General features: G+C 37.6%; 2 protein-coding genes across 8 annotated transcripts in view; both read left to right on the top strand.

The window, feature by feature from the left end:
• The window catches only part of LOC129729774 (potassium voltage-gated channel protein Shaker), a 398,752-nt gene that overhangs the window by 269,233 nt on the left and 104,962 nt on the right, over positions 1-24,557 (top strand). The gene's annotated exons all lie outside the window — the stretch shown is intronic.
• LOC129729804 (uncharacterized) overlaps positions 4,459-24,557 on the top strand; it is a 31,564-nt gene continuing 11,465 nt past the window's right edge. The window contains exon 1 of one of the 3 annotated variants that reach the window (XM_055688642.1): positions 4,459-5,002. The gene's annotated coding sequence lies outside the window, so the exon portion shown is untranslated. Of the gene's footprint in view, positions 5,291-5,413; positions 5,643-24,557 lie in introns of those variants that run through there. The other 2 variants (XM_055688634.1, XM_055688652.1) reach the window with 2 other exon arrangements.

The raw sequence follows: 24,557 nt of genomic DNA, 5'->3' as shown, positions 1-24,557 counted from the left end.
ATCACAAAATCTCACATGCTCCTTGGTTTTCCAGACGACATTGATATCATTGGTGGTTCTTTAAAGAAGGAAGCAGTGAGGCTGGGACTCAGCATAAACTCTGCCAAAACAAAATACATGGTTGCTGACAGGGAGCGTGGGAGTTTCCATGATGTTGGTGCTGAGGTAGAGATAGATGGGGGACGATTTGAAGTGGTTGATGAATTTGTATATGAGCCGTGAAGTGAAACGACGAGTTGCAGCTGCAAACAGGGCCTTCTACGGACTACGTAATCTGCTAAGATTCCGTAGTTCGCAAACTTGCACTAAACTAGCGCTGTATAGGATGCTGATACACCCGGTGGCCCTTTACGGACATGCAGCATGGACGCTGAAGGAAGCTGTGAGTCCTGCGATCGATATTTGGCGGTAAGTTAGAAGATGGAGTGTGGCGCAGGCGCATGAATTACAGTTGTACCAAGGTTTGTATACTTGGTATGCTGATATAGTGAAGGCAATACATCGTGGCAGGCTCCGGTGGGCTAGACTTGTAGCCTGAATGTTAGACAAAAGAGCCTCCAAAACTATCTTCAGCAGAGAACTAGGAAGAGGCCATCGACTTCGGTGGATGTGCGCGGTGGAAAAAGATGCACGCTCTATTGGTGTACAAGGTGGCTGGAGAACAGCTGCCCAAGATAGAAGAAGCTGGACGTTTCTAATTCGTTCGGCCCTAGACCGGTAACGGTCCGTCGGCCAATAAAGTAAAGTAAAGTATGCATATCCAATATACGAAAAAAGAATCTCAATTCGTGTTATAATCTGCAGAAAAGGACTGACGGGGTTCTAACGCGCGCAACAATATAACGGGCATCTTGTTGGGGCTTGGAACGACAAGCGATTTCTTATTTTCGTGTTGGACGAAAGCTGTTTATTGCGCTGTTACGTGTTGCATATTGCACCTGTGCGGTTGAGTGACAAAATTCTATTTGGAGAATGGAATGCTGCTGTAAAACAGAATTAACCGTCTTTGTTAAGAAGTTTCAGCATGTTGGATGAAGTGTAATTTATTTTCTGAAACGATTTCAGCATTTCCAGCATAACACGCCGAACTTTTGATTGAAATTGGTTTAGTTTCGTGCTTATGCACATTATGGAATTTTGACAAACATCACTGCGTATCTGTAGAGGATTTTGACCACAGATGAAAACAAAGTTTGATTATAGACGCATTTTACACCAATTGGATTAGATTTTGTTAGCACCTCTCAAATTTAACAAAACTTGGTGGGTGTGTAGAATATAAATCAAGCAACTTTTAATACTTTTTCTACAGGAAAAAAAATTTGAGAGGTAAATAAAATTTGTCAAAGAATGACAAAAAAATTCTACGCGTTTGCGAGCGGCCTACCGACAGTTAATCGAAAGATTCGCCATGGCGAACGAAAACATGCGTGTTTTTGATTTCTTTCGTCTTTTTTTTTTAATCAAATCCTCCTCAGTTTTCGCGACAAAATTTTTGTAGTAGATCTTTAGCTTTAGGTTTGCCCAGAAATTCTCGATGAGACGCAGCCGACTTGGGTATTAGATCGATATTCAGCCGATCCATCTCCTGCATCGAGCGCTACAAGTAGTGGGCCGACGCCAGGTCCGTCCAGAACACCGCGTCTTCGCCATTATGATATTTTTTGATGAACGACGCAACTTCCGGCAGGCACTTCGTACTATAAATTTCCCCGTTTACTTCCAATCCGGAGCAAAAGTAGAGTGGCTCTGAAACCCTTTTCTCACTGAATTTCAGCCACAGCAGCACCTTTTTTTGGAACATGGTGTATGAAATGAATTTCACCTCGGAGCTCACTTCTTTCGTGGGGGACGTAAAATATGAAGTGCCCAGCCAGTCGTTGCCATCTAGGATGAGATAAGTCTCGTCGTCCGTTAACAACGCCAATTCGATCATCCGATTCAGCCACTGCAGCTGCGTCATGCAGCTTCGAAATCAGTGGACGGGACTGCCGATTTTTGTTTATGTTCGTCAGATACTTTTTCACTATTTTACCGGTTGCACCGACCTCCCGACCAAGCACACGCAGCTATGTAGTCACTTTTTCCTCGGTCTTCCTCTTCAGCATATTTTGGAACTCCTTGGCGCTTTCTTTCCATACTCTGTTTGTTGTCCAATAATGCCAAGATGTTGTAGATGCCTGGGCGGCCACACTATGTCAGCTTCACTGTTTTCGCCATCACGGTTAGAGCTCAACTGATAGAGCTGTCAATTTTTTTTCTAATCATTTTTGACTCACTCTGATTGATGCTGCATGAGCAGTTTCGTCAATGCGTGCGAAGAAAAACCCATGAAAATCGACAATTTTTGCACATTTTTTTAATGCAAACGTTGAGCCCTGTTTAGAGTTCCAAGCGAAATGAAAATCTCATACAAAATGTTGATTTTTTCACGTGCGTGAAAAACGCGAATTGTTGTAATTTCACTTCGCTTAGAACTGTTAAATAAAGTCGATCTGGCGAAATCGAAGGATCGCATCTTTTTCACGTGGGCTTACTTTTTTCACTCATGCAGACACTCGTGAAAAAAGAAACAGCTTGCGAAAACTTGACTTTTCAGCCCCTTTATTTTCTGCCAGGTCCGGCCAATTTTCACTTCGCTCAAAGTGTAAACTCGTGAACTTCGCGACAACCGAATTTTCACGACAGATTTCTCTAGTGAAAATTTACGTTTTTTAATTTGTCAAATTTTTCACTTCGCTTGTAACTGTAAACTATGCTTTATTTAGAAAAAGGGCAAATTTTTACGATTACGATTTTGTTTAGTAAAATAATAATAGCAAAGGTATGGTTTGGCGAATCGAGTATTTTTCTCAGAAAGTTCACAAAGTTCATTCTAAAAGTTACTCGGCCAAAATAAATGTATTATTCATACATATCGGCTTAAAATCCTGAGAGTGTCAGTGCATAATTGATAGAACTGATAGAAATACAGAAAATGAGCGACTAATAAATTGAGCTAATGTTATTCACTAGAAGGTTTTCTGTACCATGCGATTATAAAAGGGTGAACGTGACCCCGAAGTTGTTGTTTTGATATTTTATCTGTTCTGGTTGGAGCAATAACTGAAAGTGCTTTCAGCAATATAGAACCAAATCTGATTAGTAAACGCTCTCAGGATCAATTACTTATCAAGTTCATTTAGCTTCCGAAATGAATTCGTTTTGGATCGATGACATTTAATATCTATTTACAGTGTCTTGCATAAATAAATCATCCAGCTTAAAACGATGTAGATGATTTATAGAGGTGAAGTTTCTACGATAATTTTTAATTTAATTCATACCAAACTGCTTCGCTTTCCGTGTGACAGGAGATATCACATAGTAAAAAAAAAAAAATAAACCAAAAGTATCATTCCATTATCGCGCCCTCTACACTGGCAACACTGCCCTCCGCGGTGTCTCGAACACACGGCAAACGGTCCACCTGTGTGTCAAGTTAGTTTCAGTTTGTGGTTTCGCTAAATCCTCTCACGGCCATGTGTGCTGCTGCTGCTGCTCTACACTTGATAGAACCAGTAGTGAAACAGCAGGAAGCTGCATGATCGGCAATGGAAGACAATCTATGCTCTCTTTACAATGCAAATATCTGTCTCTGAGAAGTGCTCTGAGAGTATGCAAGAGATCATGCACGGTAGCAACAGTAGTAGTTGTGGTGGTAGTAGTAGTAGCAGTAGTAGTCAGAGTAGCACTAACTGTTGTTGTTGTTAATGTTGTTGTTGGGGAAAGCTGGAAAAATCTTTATGCGCCATGCGCCCCGATGTGCTTGTTTATACTACACTCTAAGAGCAGCAGCAGTATTGACTCTCCCGGTTCCCTGCGTTTCCCACTCGTGCTCGCGGATAAGAGAATCAGCGAACAGATAAGAAGAGTACTGCTTCTGATAGAATTTGTTTTTACCAAACGAATCTATTATTTAGATCACTGTAATGAATTCGTATAGTTTTTACGAATACTCGTAATTTGATGTTAATTCACTCATAAATAACCGGTGATTAATTCAACGAAAAGATTTATCCAGGAAAACTTCCTGCTATCTTGGCGAATGAATTATCAAAACGAGAGAATCAGGAGAGCAGTCAGGATAAATCTCTCATCCCACATCTGAATCCTTTTTTGAAGGATGTACCAGGACACATTTTTCTTGCAAATCATAAATCTTTTTCGATTTTCTGATAACAATGAAAGGTTTTAGAATACTTTATTATTGGCAGAAATTTGAAACATTTAGCTTCCCTTCAAGACTGGTATCTTCGCAGATGTTGTAGGGAATTCAATGCGTACCTGTAATCATCAAATGATAATAAATCAAAACGCATGCGTGCGTGCTACGCTCCCGCTCCGTATTCTACGGAATGCTCCGGTGCTCTGGACCTGAGATGTGTCCCGTGTATGTATATTATCGCGATTATCTTCGCTCCGTACGGATGCAGATCATCTCTTCGGCGCTCTCGCTCGCGGAACGTCCACTGTCCGTGTGTTTCCGCAGACGACGACAACGACGACGTTTCGCTCGTTTGCTCGCTTGCTGCCAGGCTCTTTTTCCAACGTCGACAACGACGACGGCTACGACAACGATTCGCACTGAGGAGAAATCGTCTCGGTGAAAATTTCCTTCGCCACCAGTAGCCACACAAAGTACTTAACTTTCCAAGTCCGCCAGTACTTTTTTTCCTCGACGGATCAGCATCATTGCACCGGATACCGTGCGAAAAGCGAACACGCCAAGTAAGCCTCTGGTGCCTGGACGGTATCCATCGTTACGGGATTCCGGAAGCTAGCCAGACTTTTGCGTCAAAAAAGAAAAGCCAATAAACGGGATAAGTGAAAGAAGTGTGGTGTCCGTTCGAGTGCCGAAAAAAAACCAAAGTCGCGCGTACATGTGAGAGTGTTTTGTGACCCCAACCGAACTCCAAGGAAGGCCAAAGATTAAGCCAAACGGCGACCGCACAGGTCACAGGTATATTGCATATTTATTCCGCACAAAGTACTAAAAAGGGGAGCAGTGCGTGAATTCTCGTGTTGAGGTTTTAATGCGTGAAGAGAACAAGAAACCAATCGGCCAAATTTACATTCAGACGACGACGTCGACGACGACGTGTGGATGATGAGAAGCAGATAGCGCAGTGCAAAAATCGCATCTTGGTTCATTCTTTTGCTGGAAGCGCCCCTCGTCTTACACAGTGGAAGAAAAAGAATCCAGCTATCGGAGAAAAGCAAAAAAAAAGAACATAACGAGTGAAGCAGTGTAACTATCGTAGCGAAAGCAAAAAAAAAGAAGAAAAAGTCCAGCATCCTCGCACTTCTGCGTCTCCTTCTTCTTCCTCCTCTGTTAATTCTTCTCCCGCATTGGTCCAGTGAGGGTCCATACATGTGTGTGAGTGTGTAGTCGAAAAATTTTCCAACTGAGAAAAACTACTTAGCATTCAACAGAGGCTCAGGGATCTTCCCTAAGTATTTTTCCTTACAAGTTCGCAAACATCCTTCACGGTTCGTTTCTCCCCTGGCAGGCTCGACAAACGTCCCAACAATCGACTTTGTTATGTAAAAATTCCGGATCTGCTAGTTTGACAGTGCGAGCAAGTGTGCAGTGTGGAAACGTAAGTAGGCGAGCAAAATTATCCGGAACCCCTCCCAAACCACTGCTGGCGCTTTCCATCCCGCCCTGTGTATGTCTTTCACGTTAACGGGATCGAGGGCGGAAGCTGAAAAAGTGCAACAGCAAGTAGTCCTTCCAGAGTTGGAAAAAGTGTTTTACTTGATTGAAACCACAGCATCCCGAGTGGTCCGAATGTCCCTAGAGCGTGAAAACCGAAATGTAAAGTTCAACAGTGATAACATTTTCCGTTCCGTCAGTGTGCATTCATCCGGTGCTAATTTTTGGTGTAAAATTACTGCAGATTTAAGGGAAAAATTTTCATTCGTAACTTCTACCATAGTGCGTCCCTATGCCGGAGCATCGTGTGCGTGTTCAAACCTGACTAGGTGTGTGTGTGCGTGTACTCGTACCAACTCTCATAAGAGCATATTTGAAGCAGTTCTCACCATGAGCCGAAATCTCTCAACTCGTGTGTGTGTGTGCGTGAAACTCGAAAAACTCTAGTAGTGTGTAGAAAAAAAACACTCTGTTGACGTGCGGTTTACATTTTCACTTCATCCCACTGCGACGGTGTGTGCGTGTGTATATTTGGCCTTTCAACTAGGTCTAAGCTTTTTCCCGTTCGAATGCTTCGAGGGGGGAAAACATGCAAATTCGATTGATCATCCATCATTTCCAGTTGTGTCGCATACCATTGTGAGCCAGCGGAAATAAATGTCGGGGTCGCTTCACAGGTTTTTCCCTCTGCAGAATAGAATCGAAACTTTCCAGCAAATCACATTCATTCAGTGTTGCACACCCCTTCTCGTAAGCAGCATACAAGCATCGCTAGTTTCCAATCGCAGGAGGCCAATCCTTGCCATGGTCACCATCACACACACACACATCGTCTCGGTTGATGTGCCGTGTAAAGGCATTATTTTGATTGATTTTCCTCTCTCCGGCAGGCTGATCCTAGAGGGGAGAAGCAAAAAAAAGAAACGAAAGCTTCTCCATTCGATCCCAATCAGGAAAGATAATTAGCCAAGGCAGGATTTTCCCAACTCAAGTCGAACCCCCATCCGACGAAGGAATGACAGATTTAGTCGAAAGTTTCACGACCGAATTCTGCTGCCCTTTTCCGTTCTCTCCCTGAGTCAGCAGACAGACAGATCTCGCTTTTGGTGTGCGGTTTCGTGACCCGCTCCAGGCAGCCGAACCAGGAAACATGTCAGGGTCATAAGTGGAAAATCTGATCCTTTGCGCATATGTTGCAATTTTCCCTACAATGCGTGATTATTCGGTATGGGAATCCAATGTGAGTCTCTGTGTGTGTGTGTGTGTATGCGTGCATTTGCGAGTGAGTGAGCGTTTGTAACGGCTAACAGCGTACAGTGTGTACAACGGCATTTCGGTAGACATTATCCTTTGCTATGTTTCGAAATTTTAGTACTGCACGCTGCTGTTGTTTATGGGGATTTCCCAGTCGAAATTATGCTGCTCAGAGCCTCCGCACTGGGACAAGATGATTTTTTATTCGATGCGTTGTTGTTCAATGACTGACTGAATGAATGAGTCTGCTTTTCTGGTGCCCCAGTGTTTTTCGTTTATGGCGGATAATGCGTCTCCATTGAAATTATTGGCCGAATGTGTCGCACAATCGATACCATACTGGCAACGGCTGAAACCGCAAAACCAAATTTACATAAAACTAGTCTGTAACCTATACATTATGAATTGTCTTGATAATGAAGCAGTGTTATATTGCAAGGATCAGATTTATTCGGATTTTAAAGCTCTTCCCACTTTTTTTAAATATACTTATAATAAAATACTCACTCGTATTTTATAGTTGGAGTGAATAATATAACAATTACGATAACACACGTGACCAGTGGTCATGCAATACTAATTTTGAACAATTACCTCTGAATGTTGTAAAAAAAATTAGCTTTCATTTTCTACAACAAAAAATAACATTCAAACAACGGAGTATATAATACATTTTCAAGTGAAGCAGAATCTGTCCAAAAAGGGGGAAACAAAAAACAAAGTGATAATCTTAACTCAAATAATCTAAAAATATTGCGAAACTTTGAAATATCCTAGTTATTGGTAAAATCAGTGACAAAAAAATATAGTAAAATTTCTAGCTGCTCTTGACTGAACATAATATTTGTATAATCTGAAGAAAAAAATAATAATGACTTTAAAATTCTCAACCGAAACCTGGACAGTCAGTAAAATCTATCTGTAAAATGTATAAAATCAGTAAAAAATTCACAGTTTGTAAAATCAGTCAATCTGTAAAATATCATGACGTACAATGCGTCTCCATCGAAGTTAATTCCAGCGTATGCCCATAATTGGCTCATTTCAAGATGGCTTGACAAAATATTTTTTTTAATTCTTTTAGCACCAATATTTAGTGGTTAATTTGTGGTTTCTAAATCCAATTTGTGGTAATTTGTGGTTGAGTAATTTCTGAGAAATTTTCAGGAAACTGAGTCAAGGCATCTCTGAAAATGATTTCGCTTCAAATGAATCGGACAACGATGATATATACATCAATCGAAAGCTCTTAATTTGTGGTTCACGAAAATGTAGTTTTTGTAGGCATAGTTCATATTAAAATAAGTAAAAAACTATTATTTAAATTTTTGAACATTGTTTACCTCTTGTTGTCTACACCGACCGTACACGGCGTTGGATGAGCATAGTACTGGCACCTGCCGATGATAGTGCTAGTGGGTTATCTAGAACATATCGACAGTCGTTCATATACACTAAGGTCGTTTTTTACGCGGGGGATGCGTTCCAAATTTGTATGGGTCCGCGTAAAAAACGACTTTTTTGAGTTGCAAATATAACAAGAAAACCGTCCTAAAACGTTAAAACCTCGTTTCAATATGATTGTGGCCAATCTAGAGACCAAAATTCAATATTTTAAATTTTGAGTATTTACACCAAAAATTGTGATTTTTTTAAAAAACTGATATATGATCACTCGTGGCCTAAAACGGAAAACGTGATTGAAATGAGGTCGATATCTTGTACCGTTTTTGAGTAATGGAGGAAAGCAACCCGCGTAAAAAAAAAACCGCGTAAAAAGCGACCTTACTGTATACGACATACAGTTGTCGCTGCCGTTGAAAGCTTTTTTGTTTTATTATTCAGGGGGTAGTTGTAGTAGCATATTCCTGAGACGAGAAAATATCGAATTTTAATTCTAGTCAGGACTCACACCTTTGGGCATTTACCATGCGTTTCAACCGTTCCCTACAGTTCTAAGGCCCATTCCCGATCTTCAGGCATCATTCCGGTTTTTAAAATACCCAAGAGTCGAGTACTGTTGCGTAATTAGTTACCAAAATATTATTATTTTTATCGAAACAAAAAATTGTTCTTTATTATTATCAGGCTGTAATTTATTCCAAGAGTTAAAAGGTATGTGCTAATAGGTTTTAACATATAATAGATTTTGTATTAGAAAGACCAGATCACACCCCTTGGTGTATTAATTTAGGTTTTTTTTTTTTTTCAAACAATCGGTCAACGGCAAAACTACATTTTCGGGAAATGGTACGACCGAAGATCGAGAAAATTACGCTCGCATGCCTACGTAAAACTTCACTTATTTTGAGGAAGTTTACGTAAAACACACGGAGGCTTGTCAACTACAAATATCTGCTAATTGATCAACATTTGCATTTCGCAGCAAATCTGCACATATAGTATCCCTGCTGTTTACATACTGTTTCACCTAGAAATACTCAGAGGAAGAGATTCGCGGTGAAAAAAATCGCCAATTCGGCAACTGGGCGCAATGTTGACTAACATTCGACTTGTATAATCGGTGGTGACGGTGAAAGTCCTTAAGAATAGTGAAGTGCTTCGCAAAAACTGTTAAGGTGGTATATTTTATGCTTATGTTTAATTTTATACACCTTCACTTATTTTGTTACCTATACACAATGTTTGTTGAACTCCGGTTAAAAATTACTCAATCATTGGCAATAGAACAAAAAATCGTATAGAAATGAACACGTTCTTTTTTGTACCTGATTGCAATACCTCTCAATGTGGTGTTACCTTTCTTGTTCGTTTGGCTCCAATTTTGACGGTTCGTTTGGCTCACCACATATCTCTCCCTCTGAGTATCTCTAGTTTGACCATACTCATCGCTACACGGAAGCTTTCTGAGAAAAAATCATCTTGATGGTCTACCAGCGCCGCGTACGGTCGGTGTTGACAACAAGAGGTAAACAATGTTCGAAAATTTAAATAATAGTTTTTTAATTATTTTATTATGAAGTATGCCTACAAAAACTACATTTTCGTGAACCACAAATTAAGAGCTTTCGATTGATGTATATATCATCGTTGTCCGATTCATTTGAAGCGAAATCATTTTCAGAGATGGCTTGACTCAGTTTTCTGAAAATTTCTCAGAAATTACTCAACCACAAATTACCACAAATTGGATTTCGAAACCACTAATTAACCACTAAATATTGGTGCTAAAATAATTTAAAAAAAATACTTTGTCAAGCCATCTTGAAATGAGCCCATAATTGACCACTTTATTCTAACGAAAAATGTAGGAGGGTGGTATACAAAACACGACCGCTTAGTTGACGTAGGACTACAATAGTTTTATATTTCCTTTTGGCACGGTTCAATTTTGCACACATGATTGGAATCGTTAAAATGGTTCCTGAGAAATGACTGGTACATGGTTCGGTAAAATAATGATCACGATCAAAGCAGCCTCTAATTACTCGGGTGGTAGTATCAGTATCTGGGTCGTCAGCCTTATTTCATCAAGCGACACCTCAAACGTCTTGGAACTAAAACTAGCTTATTGGTGGTCATATCCACTCGTCTTTGGTCGTTCAAAAAGTAAAAAAGTCATGAAAAGAGAACTGTTCATTTTTGGCATGGTTCGATTTTGGCAACAGAAAAAACTCTGACGTGTTTCCAAAATCGAACAGGGTCTGTATTTTTATTATTAACAGGCAGAACTCTATTTTACAATATTGATGAATACCTTTCATTATAATACATATAGAATTTTTTAAACATGTTAACAGTCAATTCAGGTCAATTTAAACAGTTTATTAGTAAACAGAATCAGAAATAAATGAATCAGTTTAAAGACACCAAAACACAACGAAGTTGTCATATTCGAAAATCATATGTCTGTTATCTTCAAAAATAAACCGGGCTGGTATGATAAACAACATTAGCCTTAGCAATTGATGTTCGCACAGTGTTGTTCAATTACATGTAAGGTTATGGAAAGTAATATTATCTTGAAGATAATAATGGATAAAAAAATTAATTGAACAATAGAAATACAAATGTGGTAACTCTAATATCAAGATGAAATGAATTTGGTTTTCCTCTATACCACCACTGCGGGATGCAAATAGGATTTTCATATTGAACTTAATTCATTTAGCTAGCAAAATATAATCTTCAGTACAGCTCGTTTAATTACCTTTTGAATGATCTATACGGAGCATTTTGGTTCTCTATTGTCTTTTAAATACTCTATATTTAGTTATTTTAATAAATCTGAAAAAAACCGGAGTAGAGTTCAAAACCAAACAACGAATTTTATCCATACAATGCACCGAATTTAAATACTCTGCTATCTGCCTCTACCGACACGTACAGAATTTTGTTGTCCCCGGTGGCGCAGCGTATTTTGCGGCACCCGAATAGTCATATTGAATACTGATATTTGCTACTATACGAAACAAGAAGAAGAAGAAGACAATTCAAACGGCAATTCGATTATGTTCCAGATCGCAAAACGACACTTACGCTTTTACCCAGCATGTATAGCTTTTGGCTTGGCTGCACACGAATGAATATCAAGTTCTTCTGCCCTGACCAGCACTCTATTCATACATTGCTCGGTGCAGTACTGTTGCCTGTGCCAGAATGTATTCTAACAGCAGAACGTAAAACTGTCTGATTGTGAAAGTGGTTACGAACTTTTCGAAAAAGCTTCACCTTCAAGACATCAAAACAGTCTAGGCTCATAGAAGCAAACGTTAGTTGACCTATTGGGACGGGGAGATACTGTCAATTTTTTTTTTGCCGCTGCTATCACAGCAGGCAGTTGGTGTCTGCTCATGGCGTCTGTGCCAGGCGTGCGCGCATGTGATTGTGCGTGAAAATTCGACCTTGAAACTTTGATGAAATTTTCGCTGTTTAACAATGAAGTGATAACGATAACTGAAGAATCACAAAATTGTCCATCATTTTATCAATCAAACGATATATTGATTATTGTGATCCATCCTGTGGTTACATCAGTATTACCGTTTGAAATCTTTCATTCCAACGTTACACCTTGGTTTTAGTTTCCGCAGAATGTATATCAATATAGTGCGGTTAAACGTAGTCCTACGTCAAAAATGTCAAATCATATTAAGAGAAAATTTTGTATTAGAAAAATTTGGTCATCTTTCGAACATTTGTAATTTGAGCTCAGAGAAATTTTGTTTAATTAAAAATAATTGTATGTGTACTTTTTAGACGAAAAAATTTTTCGAAATTGTCATCAAACTGGAATTGGAAAACAAAATGATAACCGATATTACGTTTTCTAACTATAAACCCTGTCTTCTTCGAAGAAAACTTGTGGGTCGATAACTTTATAAAATCTACAGACTTGAATAGTCTAAATTACGTATTCAAAATTTTGTAAAGTCAGTAAAATTCCTTAAATCGTGAATTTTGCTAAATATCCTAATTTTAGACAATAAAAATAAAATTCATTAAACTGTGAATTGTGAAGTCCTCAAGGTCTGCTTAATAGGTGCTATAAATCCGTGAAATCTGAAAAATCTGTGAAATATTTTCAATCTGTAAAGTGTGTAATATCTGTGAAAATTGTGAAATTTTTTCGTAGACCTATTAAAATCTGTAAATTATATGAGATTTGAAGAATCCAGTTCTCTGTAAAATATTCGTGTTTTATTTTTTTCTGTAAGAATAAATCTATTTAATTATACTCTTTAATAATTTTCAATGTTAAAATAAGCTTTGTTCCACATAGCCCCATTTTGTATTTATATATTGGATTTTCTACGTACTGATTATAAACATAACAGTTCAAAATTTTCATTCGCATATAACCCTTTCTCGAAATTATTTTCAATTAAGTTTAAAGTAAAATTTCCCTTTATGGAAAGATCAGGGGAGCTCGTAGCCTCAAGGTTATATAGCCCGCTTTGACAAGCTACTAATTCCAGAAAAAAAGTTACTCAATGAATACCTCTCCATTGGCAGTCATAATTGCCGATATTTGGCAGAAAAACTAGCGAGGGTCGGTAAAGAAGAGCAGTAGAGTCTATACATAAGTGTGTAGAGGGAAGGATATTAAAATCCGTCACTTAACACGGTGACAACGTAACCTTCCTTTCCGTTATAGTCGTTAGAGGTGCAGAGGTGAACTCGATCTCTTACAATAGCGATTGTACTGCTGTGAAACGTATATTAGTCCCATCTGCGAAATCATCGAACGGAGAAAACAGCGATAGAAAAACTGAAATGTTTCATTTAATAAAATACGATCCGCTTGGAATTTTGATATGTTTTCTTTTCATATTGATAGATTTTAATGTTTTTGATACTTTTGTTTCATAAAAAGCCAATTCATAACAATTACAATTAAATGATAGTGAAACTGATGTACAACAGCATGTAAAATAATCGCCTATTACTCCTAGTTTTTATGACCATTTGAACTGAATCAGTTTGATGTTCAGAGTTGTCAAAGTTGTTTGCTTTCCTGCAAGTGAATTATTTTAAAAGCGTGAAAATATTGTTTAATCTTGTGCGAAATGCCCTCGTTAGATCTGGTACATGTTTGTTACGCGTACGCCGATAGCTCCGTTAAAGATTTTCTCACTTTTGTCTGGCTTAGCTGTCTGGCTATTTTTTTGATCACTTTTAATTTGTTACTTTTAATTTGTTAGATTTACTTAACATTAACGACGAAGAATAATATGTTGTGGAAAAGGCATTCAAGCTTTGAATACAAACGTTATTTTTTATTATATTCATTATGGGACTAATATGTAATTATATTTTAGATGGGAAAAACTGACCTTATATTTTTAAAATTTACAAATCATATTATGTTGTAATTTTAAAACATTCACATTTAATGTTTTTAATAACCATCGCCCCCATCTTGATGAACCAAAAAAATTAAAGGTATTCTTCACCAATAATTTTTGTTGACCTCTCAAAAAAGATTTATTGTTTTCGAGAGTGATCATTTCTAGACTTTTTAATGAAGATCAATTAATACGGGGACTCTTGTGAGACAATACTAATCGAACATTGGACTGAGGACATATTCCCTCCATATTGAACTAATATTTTCTTTGTTACTTGATTGAAAAAGGATAATTACTTGAATTCATGTGACAATGTTAATAAGATATTTTTTAAAAAGAATCACATATTCTGCTTTAACAACATTTGACACATATCTGCTTACAAAAGTCACGGTGACCAAGCAGTTTCATTTGTCGATCAAAGCCCAATGTTTACTTTTCCTAATATTTATTCAAACTAAAAGAAGTAATTACCAGTCACCGAGACAATGCTAGTAACTTATTAATAATAAAATAATAAATAAAAAGCCACATTTTTTTTAAACAAAACTTTTTATGTATATGTGATGTATGTTTTCTCACGAAGGTCACAGTAAATAACTGGGAAAACTATTCCAATGATATGTCACCATGAATTTATTAAAAAACATTCAACGTACCTCTCAACGATTTGGTGACTATTCTAAGACAAAATATTTTATGTTCTTCAAATTAACACCGTGACTTCCTTATGAAAAAATACTTATGCTTTCAAAACAAAATAAATCTTTCTGTGACTCTTTAGAGAAAAACTAATAAATTGTAATTTAATTGTCACAGAGACAAAAATAGGAAATATTTGTTTTCTTGATTGTAGCTTTAGTGTCTTTTGTAAGAAAATTCACACAAGTTTTTCTATAAAAAGTAATAGTTACTCTTTTACAAAAACTACTTACATATCTTTTTTAAAACGTTTGGGGGAAGATTTTGAGGCAAAAGGTTTATGTCATTTGTGACCCTCGTGCGGATTGGGTTAGGTTGATGTTTATATAAAATAAACGACCACGAATTACGTACTATCAGAATTTTTAATTTTTTTTATTTTTAAATCATGACTAATTTTCGTTCATTAAGCAGACAATGTGTGCAGCAGGGGAAGCGAAAAATAAGCGAACTGGGAATATGATACAGATTTGGGAAAAAATATACCGCATCCCGACGGGACTTGAACCCGCAATCTCCCTGTCTCCGGCATGGTGTTTTGTCCAATTGAACTACGAGGGACGGTGGTACTGTTCCACAATCTATATGCGTATCACATTCCACTGCCGACTTATTATATTGCTAATCCATAACTACACACACTGCTGTGCAAGCGATATTTATACGACTGAAAGGGATATCTCATCGCACACAGAAGAGTCAGCTGATGCTGATAACTCTTATAAACCTGTTTGATCGAGATCAAAGTCAGTCTGAGTCGTGCTTGCAAGTGCGACACAACAACGGAAGGTGCTCCGTAGGGCTAAATTTTTTTCCGAAATAAATTTCTATTTTTAACAACGACCTTTACCTGTTAACATTCAAGTTCATTAGGCAGACAATGTGTGCAGCAGGGGAAGCAAAAAATAAGCGAACTGGGAATATGATCATGACTAGTTTTTAGAAGAGGTTTTCTAAAAAAAGTATTAATGATTACAAATATGTTTAAAGTCAGAAAGGTATTTTTGACAGGTGTAAAGCGTAAAAAATTTGTTTGAATTTTTTTTTGAAACATTTTAAAATTTAAAATGATATAATCATAAAAAGTTCTTTTTTTTTTGTCTAGAAAACTACAAACTTTGGCCACCTGGTTTTCTGATCATGGAGATAAAAACTGAAAAAAAATAGAAAATTCTCCAACTGTAAAAAAAATTTAAACCCGAACGGTTTGTTTGACAAGCGTAATGTTTCAGCAAAGTTGTTGACAATGATTTTGTCGTCTCATAAAAGTAGAAAATTCTTTTGGAAAAGGAGCACCAACTTTTATTATCAACTAGCTGACCCGGCAAACTTCTTCCCTCAAAATCCTCCAAATGCCGAATTCGGTTCCATTTGCTTCATAAGTTTTCAAGTTATGAAGCAATTTGTGTTTTAGTTGTATGGGAGACCTCTCTGTTGATTCACCATGATATTGTTTGCCCCCAAAAACCTCAATTTTTTAAATTTGGTTCCATTTGCTCGATAAGTTTTCGAGTTGAACAGAAATTCCTGTATCATTTGTATGGAAAACGTCCATTCCAGAGGAGGGAGGGGCGTCAAACAACCATAGTAATTTTTCTTGCTATCAAAAACCTCCATATGCCTAGTTCGGTTCCATTTGCATGATTAGTTCTCGAGTTATACAGAAATTTGAATGAACGCGACTCCCTCTTCCGGAGTAAGGGGTGTCATATTATCATAGAAACATTTGTTGTTCTCTAAAACCTCCACATGCTAAATTTGGATTCATTTGCTTAATTAGCTCCCGAGTTTTGCAAAAGATTGTGTTTCATTTGTATGGGGCCCCTCTCTTCTAGAGGAGGTAGGGTTATCGTTTAACCACACATATATTTCTTGCTTCCGTGAAGCACCAGATGCCAAATTTGGTTCCATTCGCTTGATTAAATCCCGAGTTATACAGATATTTGTATTTCGTTTGTATGGGATCTCTCCCTTCCAGAGCGGGGAGAGGTATCAAACTAGTTCTTGAGCTATGCAGAAATATGTGTTTCTATTGTATGGGATTCCTCTCTGCCAGAGGAGGGAGGGGTCCAAACTATCATAAAAACCTTCACCGGACCCAAGAACCTCTACCTATACATTTTCACGCCGATCGGTTCAGTCATTTCCAAATCTATATGGATCAGATAGACAGACAGACAAAACTTCATTTTTATATGCATAGATTTTAAAAAGCTTTTTTTTTTCTATGAAAGCTACAAAAATTTCCAAAAAAAAAAATCCTTTTTATTGAAATTTTGTCATAGCGCATATTTTTTCAGAAGGACAAAAATACTATCTAGAACTTTGCCGAAGACCCTTTATCGATCAAACAAACCGTTTTGGCTCTAAAAATATTTCAAAAATTACCAGGCAAGTTTCTTCACGTTCAAAAAACCATCATTATGTGGTTTTCGTTGAGAGAAGTTAAAATTTTTACCAAGAGATTTTCGACGTAGAGTTGCGTGAGGCGTGTGGATCAAAAAAAAAAGTAAAAGTAAAAGGTCCAAGGTATTTAAAGTTGGCCAAGAGGGGGAGGCTCGAAAAATAAATTAAACTTAGAAGAAAAAACAGAATATTTTTAATGAAAACTTGTATGCAAGTTACGATGTATGGAACTTTCATTCAAATAAATGTTGAAAAATAACACCAGAGAGCAGCTCCACAAAAAATGTCCCAGTTTAATATATTATTTTAAATCGTCATTTTTGATTTGGCTGGAACTTTGCATAGACGTTTCGACGTAGGCTATTTTGTGCTATTGGTTTATTTTTTTGGAACACGATTCATTTTTGAGAAGCCATTGAAAAATGCTGTTTTGGGAAGTTATTGACACATATTTTAGGAACCAAAACGATTTGTTTGACCGGTGTGACGTCTTCGGCAAAGTTTAGATGAAAATTTCGTCTTTCCGAGGAAAATATACATTTTAAAATTTTTTTATCTATTTTCTGAAAATAAAAAGGTAAAAGAGAAATTAAAAATTAATTATCTAAATAAGCCCTTTTTTTAAATCTACAAAACTAACTACAGAAGATTACCTAAACAATGAAACCGGTCCGATCATTAAAAAATCAGAAAAACGAAAGTTATAAGTTATCACAGGGACCATTTTTTATGGAAGGACAAAATTACTATCTACAACTTTACCGAAGACACAAACAAAGCATTTTGACTGTAAAAACATTTTTAATTCCCCAAAGAGGGCTATATTGGAAATTAAAATTGTTTCTACAGCCAAAACAGTTTGTTTGATTGGCATAGTGTCTTCGGTAATAATGTAGATAATAATTTTGTCCTTTCAAAAATATATGCCCCTCCAAAAAATTATTTTTTCTTGGTTTCAGTGTTCAGGTAATCTTTTGTAGTTTAAAAAAATAAGATTTTTTAAAATTGAGCTCTCTTAAATAATTTATTTTAAATTTTTCTTTGAACTTCTATTCAAAAAATAAAAAATTACTTTTAGAGTGTACATTTTTATCGTCCTGTTGCGTCCTGTGTATATTTTTTTCATCCTATCCCTCCCAGTTGGTCTCGAGGTACGATGCTGGCCCAACAAGCCAGTTGTCGTAGGTTCGAGTCTCGGCTCGGGCGAGACTGTTAGTGTCAGCTGGATCTTAGCGCTAGCCTAGCATTTGTCCTGTGCATTTAACAAGTGGCTGCGAAGTCTGTGTATAATAAACAGAAGATCGAGTTTCGAATCGGAATGCACCGAGGCTGTGCTTTTTTTTCGGAAAAAAACAGAATTATTATCTACAACTTTGCCGAAGACGCACACCGATCAAACAAACCGTTTTGGCTCTAAAAATATTTGTAATCATCAATTCCTTCCCAAAATAGCATTTTTCAATATCTTCTCAAAAATATGTCGTGTTCCGAAAAATTAAACCAATAATAGCACAAAAAGGCTCCTTCTACCTATAGAAACGTCTCTGCAAAGTTTCAGCTAAATCAAAAATGGTCGATTAAATTGGTTGCCCGTTTTTTTTGTGGAATTGCTCTTTTTCATTTTTTTTTTTAATTATAAGGCTTGCTTTTTGACGACACTCTCTCTGTCACTGAACTCGTTTGTTGCTAAATTGAGCATATACGCTGTCGAAAAAACAATAATGTTTGCAAAACGGCTTGAACTTTTTTTCTCCGCCTTCCAATTTTAAACGATTTGGAAAGGGGGGGAGGGAGTGACAAAAAATCTAAGTTCAAAGAAAAATTCAAAATTAATTATCTGAAAAAGCTCATTTTCTTTATCTATTTATTTTTACAAAAACTACAAAAGATTACCAGAACATTGAGAACTGAGAAAAATTTCTAATTTTGAAAAATAAAAGAAATTTTTCGAAAGCTATATTTTTTTTGGAAAGACAAAACTACTACCTATAAATTTGCCGAAGACACTAAGCCAGCCCAACAAACCATCTTGGCTGTAAAAATGTTGTGGCTGTTATCAATTTAATTAACATCAATCGAATTTTTTCCCACAGTTATTGCAAAACAAACATTGACATGGGTCAGGCTCGCTTAATTCTATGGTAACAATGCAGTCGTGTCTTATAAACAATCTCTTCAACCATTTGAGATATTTATGCATAATATTTTTGGGTTTCTTTCTTTGGTTTTATTTATGATGTATATTTTGTATTGAAGGACAAAATTATTGTCTACAATATTGCCGAAGACATAATAGCAATCAAACAAACCACAACCATCTTGAACTAAAATTTAAAAAAGTGGTAGAATTTGAAAATTTTGTAAGATTTGCAACATCCGTCAAATCTGTACAAACTTCACAGTATGTTAATCCTATAAAATCTGTTGAATCTGTGAAATCTCTCTGAAAAAATTGTAATATCTCCCCTATGTTCCATTGCTTTGGCTTTTACTTCTGAGACTTCAAGCGCCTCTCACTTCACGTGAAATAACATTGAAATGAAATATTTCAAAAGAAGCGTAAATTGCGTAAATGCTTAACTGCTGCGAAAATTGGCCCACATTTATCAATTTCAAACATGAAGTGGTTCTTCATTTCTAGATTTTACATCACACACTGGATTACACACTGGACCAGGAATGGAATCTAGCGGAATGAAATTATTAGCGCTCTCAGGGTTTGACCAATCGGTTTTTGGATCTTCTACAAAGTTTCCTGGTATAGTTAGGGCTTCAATTTGAATGTTTGAATTAGTTCGGAATTTAGCCGCGAAGGTGGCGTTACGATGCCAACTTCTTTCTCTTACACGCTAGAGCTTTTTTTCCAAAAATTCCAAATTGTAATCTGGGATTACACGACTTATTCATTATAACTAGCGTCATACGAATGAGTTATCTCTCAAACTTACAAATAACTAACTTCATAACAACTTGATATGTGGTTCGAAAGTTATGGAACGAAAAGAAATTCAAAGATTATTTAAAACTATACCTGCTATGATCAATATACGTGGACTCAACATAATTTAAAATGCGGTTTCGTACCATTTGAACGTTCCCGGTATCGCTCGTGATGGAATTGTTCGAAATTAAGTCATTTCTTTTATTTCGCTATTTCTTAAGCACTAACATTACGTCAAATTTTATATTTTATACTTCAATTACAACATCAATATTTTAGAACCCAAAGAGTGAATATACTTTTATTGGATTGAAGCGTCCATGTAAATCTATTTTTACAAATAATAAGTTTAAATGAGAAAGGCTGGGTCTGACCGCTAGGTGGATTAATTTAGGTTTTTTACAGCTGGTGCATTTTAGGTTGTAGTCTGCGGAAACATTATTTTAGATTCTTTCGACAGTAACTATTCTAAACAAGATGTTGAAAAATTTTGTTCTGAAGCATAGAAAGAATTTGGTCACAAGCATTTTCTTTTATTGTTATATAAATGACTATGCGTCTCCACCGGATTTTTCTAAATTGTCTAAAGTTGATATAATATTGTGCTGTTAATTCCATCAACTAAGACGAAGGAAAACGTTTTAAGCAAAACTGGAACATCAATCAGAACAATGCTCTGCTGAAGCAGCCAAAAATCCGAAAAAAGTCATCTCCAACATAAACACGACAAAAAAAGGAGCGCTCAACGTATTGTTCATCGACTATTTCCGTCTCTCGCACTGATGCGTGCACAGTTTCCTTTCTCTTTCCGCGCTGGTTCAGTAACGGGAAATCCCTACACACGCACACAGCCAGCCGAACGGACGAAACGGCGCACGTGGAAGGGTGAACCCTTTTTTCCAAACTGCAACTGTTTCACCATCATCAGCAGCAGCAGTAACAGAAATTCCTATGGGCGATATGCTGACGTCACGAGGAGGGCTGCTGTGGCTCGCTATCTATTTAAAGTTTGACCTCCTCCAGCATTTACCTTCCTTCCCGCGTTCGGCTGCCCCCTCCATCATTGAGGTGTATGCTGAGACAGCACATGCCAAGCAGCAGTTTGTTCAGCTCTACACCGAAACTCTTCAGAAATATTTTGTCACGAGAAGGGCACGCCACATGAAGCTATGAATGGTAAATGAAAGCAGATGATGAAAGAAATGAGGGTTAACCGTTCACAAAATATGTGCCACTGTAGCAGTGTCAACCACCTGGAGGAACTGACAACTGCGTTAGTTAGTTAGTTGGAACTTCAAACAAGTCTAGTTTTGCATATGAAAAATGCTTCAATCATAAAAAGGTCGACAGTAGGACAGAAAAGAAGCATCAAAAGTTGGCTCCGGTTGCGACCTTTAAAACAGTTCACTCCACAAAATAGGCCATGGCGAACCCAATCAATGAGACCCATTTTTTGCCAATGATTCAATAATGTATCTGTGAAAAAGTCTACGGCGTTTACTATTCTTTCACGCGGCGGCAATCCTCGAAAGCAGCTGCCAGAGCGGTCCGCAATCGAAAACGCTAGTTATGCTAATTATGACATTAATCGACGTCACCCTGACTTTTTGTTCCATTGGCACCAACCAGCAGCAGCTCGAGAAGGGCAGCATCGTAATGCCGCACCATCCCCACATGAGTCACAGAAAGAAGGAAGAATCCGTATCCTGCTCAGCTGCTGCTTTCGCCAGTGCGACGGCCGTATGCCAGTCTCCTTGATGTCTCTCTCAACTTCCTAGAGAAGGAAAGGGCAATTGGGTAAGGGCAGTGCTGTGCCCATACACCCATCTTGTGTCCGAGTACCAGCGTCCTCTCATCCAGGCATCACAAAGAATCCCATACAAGAGACAGCGTGCTTCCGTGCTTTTACATGGCAGCAGCTCAGAAAATCGATAGTCACTCGGCTTAAACGTACTGTTGCTGCTTGTGTGACTCGAGCTAGATTTTCCACACCGGAGCAGCAAAGCTAGGCTGCTGCTCCGTGGGGTTGATTTTGGCAGTCCGACTAGTTCCCGTTGTTTTCGGGGCTTTAAATTAAACAACTTGCTTCTTGGCAGCTCTGCCGTTACTTTCCGGTTCGCTTCTGTGGCCTACGGCCAATCGACAACGGGTGCACAATTAGGCAGCGCCGATGACTGCGGCGCCGAGGACGACGTTGGCAACCTGCAAGGAATACGAAATTGAAAACCCTGAAGTAGTTTACAAACTGCGAAGTGTTGCCACGTCGATCCAGGGTGCGCCAGGGGTGCCAACATGAGTGCACGGTTCACGCGGTTATGTGGCAAATACAACCACTTATTTTGAATCGATTTGACCCACACAACTAGGTGAAAATCGTATTGCTTCCGGTTAGGAAAAAAATCTGATTGCCAGCCGGAGGTCACAATTGTCGATTGGTTTAATCAAGCAACGTTGTGGGAACCGTACCTAGAGTGGGGTTCCAAAAAGTAATGGCCTCTAGATAATAATCGAATGCATTGTGCTATTTTTTTTTTTTTTTGAAAGCTGTAAAACAATGAAATCTACGATCAAATAATCAATGCACTCTATAAAAAAAATTTCTTTAAAAGTCAAAACAACTATAAAGTCAATGGAAAATCAACACAAAGTCGAAATCAATAATAAAACTATAGTATAATATAACAATATAATATATATAAATTCTATGAAAATCATAGATCTACAAAACTATCTTTTTAAGTCTGCACAGTTTGCAAATTTTCTCCTTTAAAACCTTCTCCTCTGCACAGTTTAAAAAGTCTGCAAATTTTCTCTTCATAGACTACTCATTACCATTTTTTGGAAACTAAGACTTATCAGCATCACTCATTTCAATGATAGGATCCCAGTTGCTTCTCGGAACTTGCGTAGTTTCACTGCTTGGAGTGACCTAGTCAGCATGTTCGCGATCATGTCTTCGGTGTTGCAGGAAACCGCTTCAACTGCTCCATTGGCCTGCAACTCTCGAATATAACGGTTTAAAGGTCTCGACATACTTTGACTTGCGACTCACAGAACTGATTATCCTCAAAAATCGTAGTGGTGGGTTGACCAGTGTACCTTTCGATAGCACTGCGCAAGCGCGATGTACTCAGCTTCGGCACTGCTCAGGTTACACAGGCCTGCTCCTTCGAATTTCAGTATACCGGACCACCTCCTACTGGAAACAGGTATCCGGAAAAAGATTTTCAATTCTTTGCATCTTCTGCCCAATCTACATCCACGTAAGCAGTTAACGGATCTGAATTGATGCCCCAAACTAGCTCGTGGTCCACGGTGTGGTTCAAGTAGCGCATGATTCGCTTTGCTTCTATCCAATCTGCTTGTGATAGAAAGCTCATCATTCGTCTCAAAACTGACACGCTAACGGCAAAGTCTGGATCTCGATAAAGGCAGGAATCATTTTTTGGACTGCGTGAATACCTTTTTTTTCAGTCTAGCGTCAAAGTTGGTATTCCATAAACGAGCTGAAGGTTACCTTGTGCTACGAGTCTCGTTTTGAACCGTACCACGTTGCCTTGCTCGTTCTCCTGTCTTTCAAATAGCCTTTCGCATCCGATCGCTTACCGCTCAGCTGGAAGCTCCTCCAAATCCCAGGAGGATTGGGTTTTTTTTCGTCTCTTCGTCCATGGAATCTTCTTGTACTTGTACGTCTTGTGACTACCCGAATATCCGACGGAAACCGTCTGTTCTAGTTTGGCGCGGTTCGAATCCGGAAAGGCATAAATATACTTCAGATCATTCTTCAACATTCAATATTCTTTGATGTAAATTCTAGTAGTATGCTTTTGTGGACAATTTGAAGGATAGAATTTTGATCCCGATGTCCCAGCTTTTCCTTACCAATGGTATTTCTACCTACGGTTTCTACCTTCACTGCTGTTTGTTTGTTTGTTTATTGTCCAGTAGCGTAAGACCTAAACCTTTTCAAATTAGCTACCTCCGATTTCATACAAGTAATGATATACATACATATACATATAATTTTCAATTATTTCGGTTCCAAAAATCGATGCAACCACTCTTGAAAATTGCTTCCGACGAAGAACCGATCTTTCGACCAGAAGCGTCTTTTGTCTGGTTCAGCAGTCAGTGGTCCTGCGTCTTGTGGCTTGTTGTAGGTCGTTTTGTTACCTTTACACCAAGCATGCTGAAACTTTTTTTTTATTTTTTTTTATTTACGACAAATTTTTTCAAAAGGGCTTACGTAAAATTGGTGGTATCGATGATAACAAATATTAGAGCAAGAATGGCTTGTTTGATCGGTATGAAGACTTCCGGCGAAGTTATAAACAATTATTTTGTCTTTCCAAAAAAAACCGCAAAAATTGTTTTTTTCGAAAGAAAAATAAATTAAAATAAAATATCCTAAAAAAGATTGTTAAGTCTTATTTTCTTTATGGAAACTACAAAAAGTAGGTAAACATTCATTTTTGCTTGATTATGGGGAAATGAGAACTAAAAAAGTTAGATTTTTTTAAAACAACTAAAAATTTATAGGGGAACTGCTCCATTATTCATCTAAGCCCATATATTCACCTCATACGACATGAAAACACAATTGAAAACAGAATAAAGCACATATTTTCTAACTATACCAATCTGCTGATCCATGAAATGGATTCTTCTTAGTTCACTTTAGATACCTCATAAAGAAGAATCCTCAAAAACTCACTTAAAAGTTCTAAATTTGATATTATAGTCG

The sequence above is a fragment of the Wyeomyia smithii genome, chromosome 1, assembly GCF_029784165.1.
Source record: "Wyeomyia smithii strain HCP4-BCI-WySm-NY-G18 chromosome 1, ASM2978416v1, whole genome shotgun sequence".
Lineage (NCBI taxonomy): Eukaryota > Metazoa > Arthropoda > Insecta > Diptera > Culicidae > Wyeomyia > Wyeomyia smithii.
This window is presented reverse-complemented; position numbering and strand designations above follow the sequence as displayed.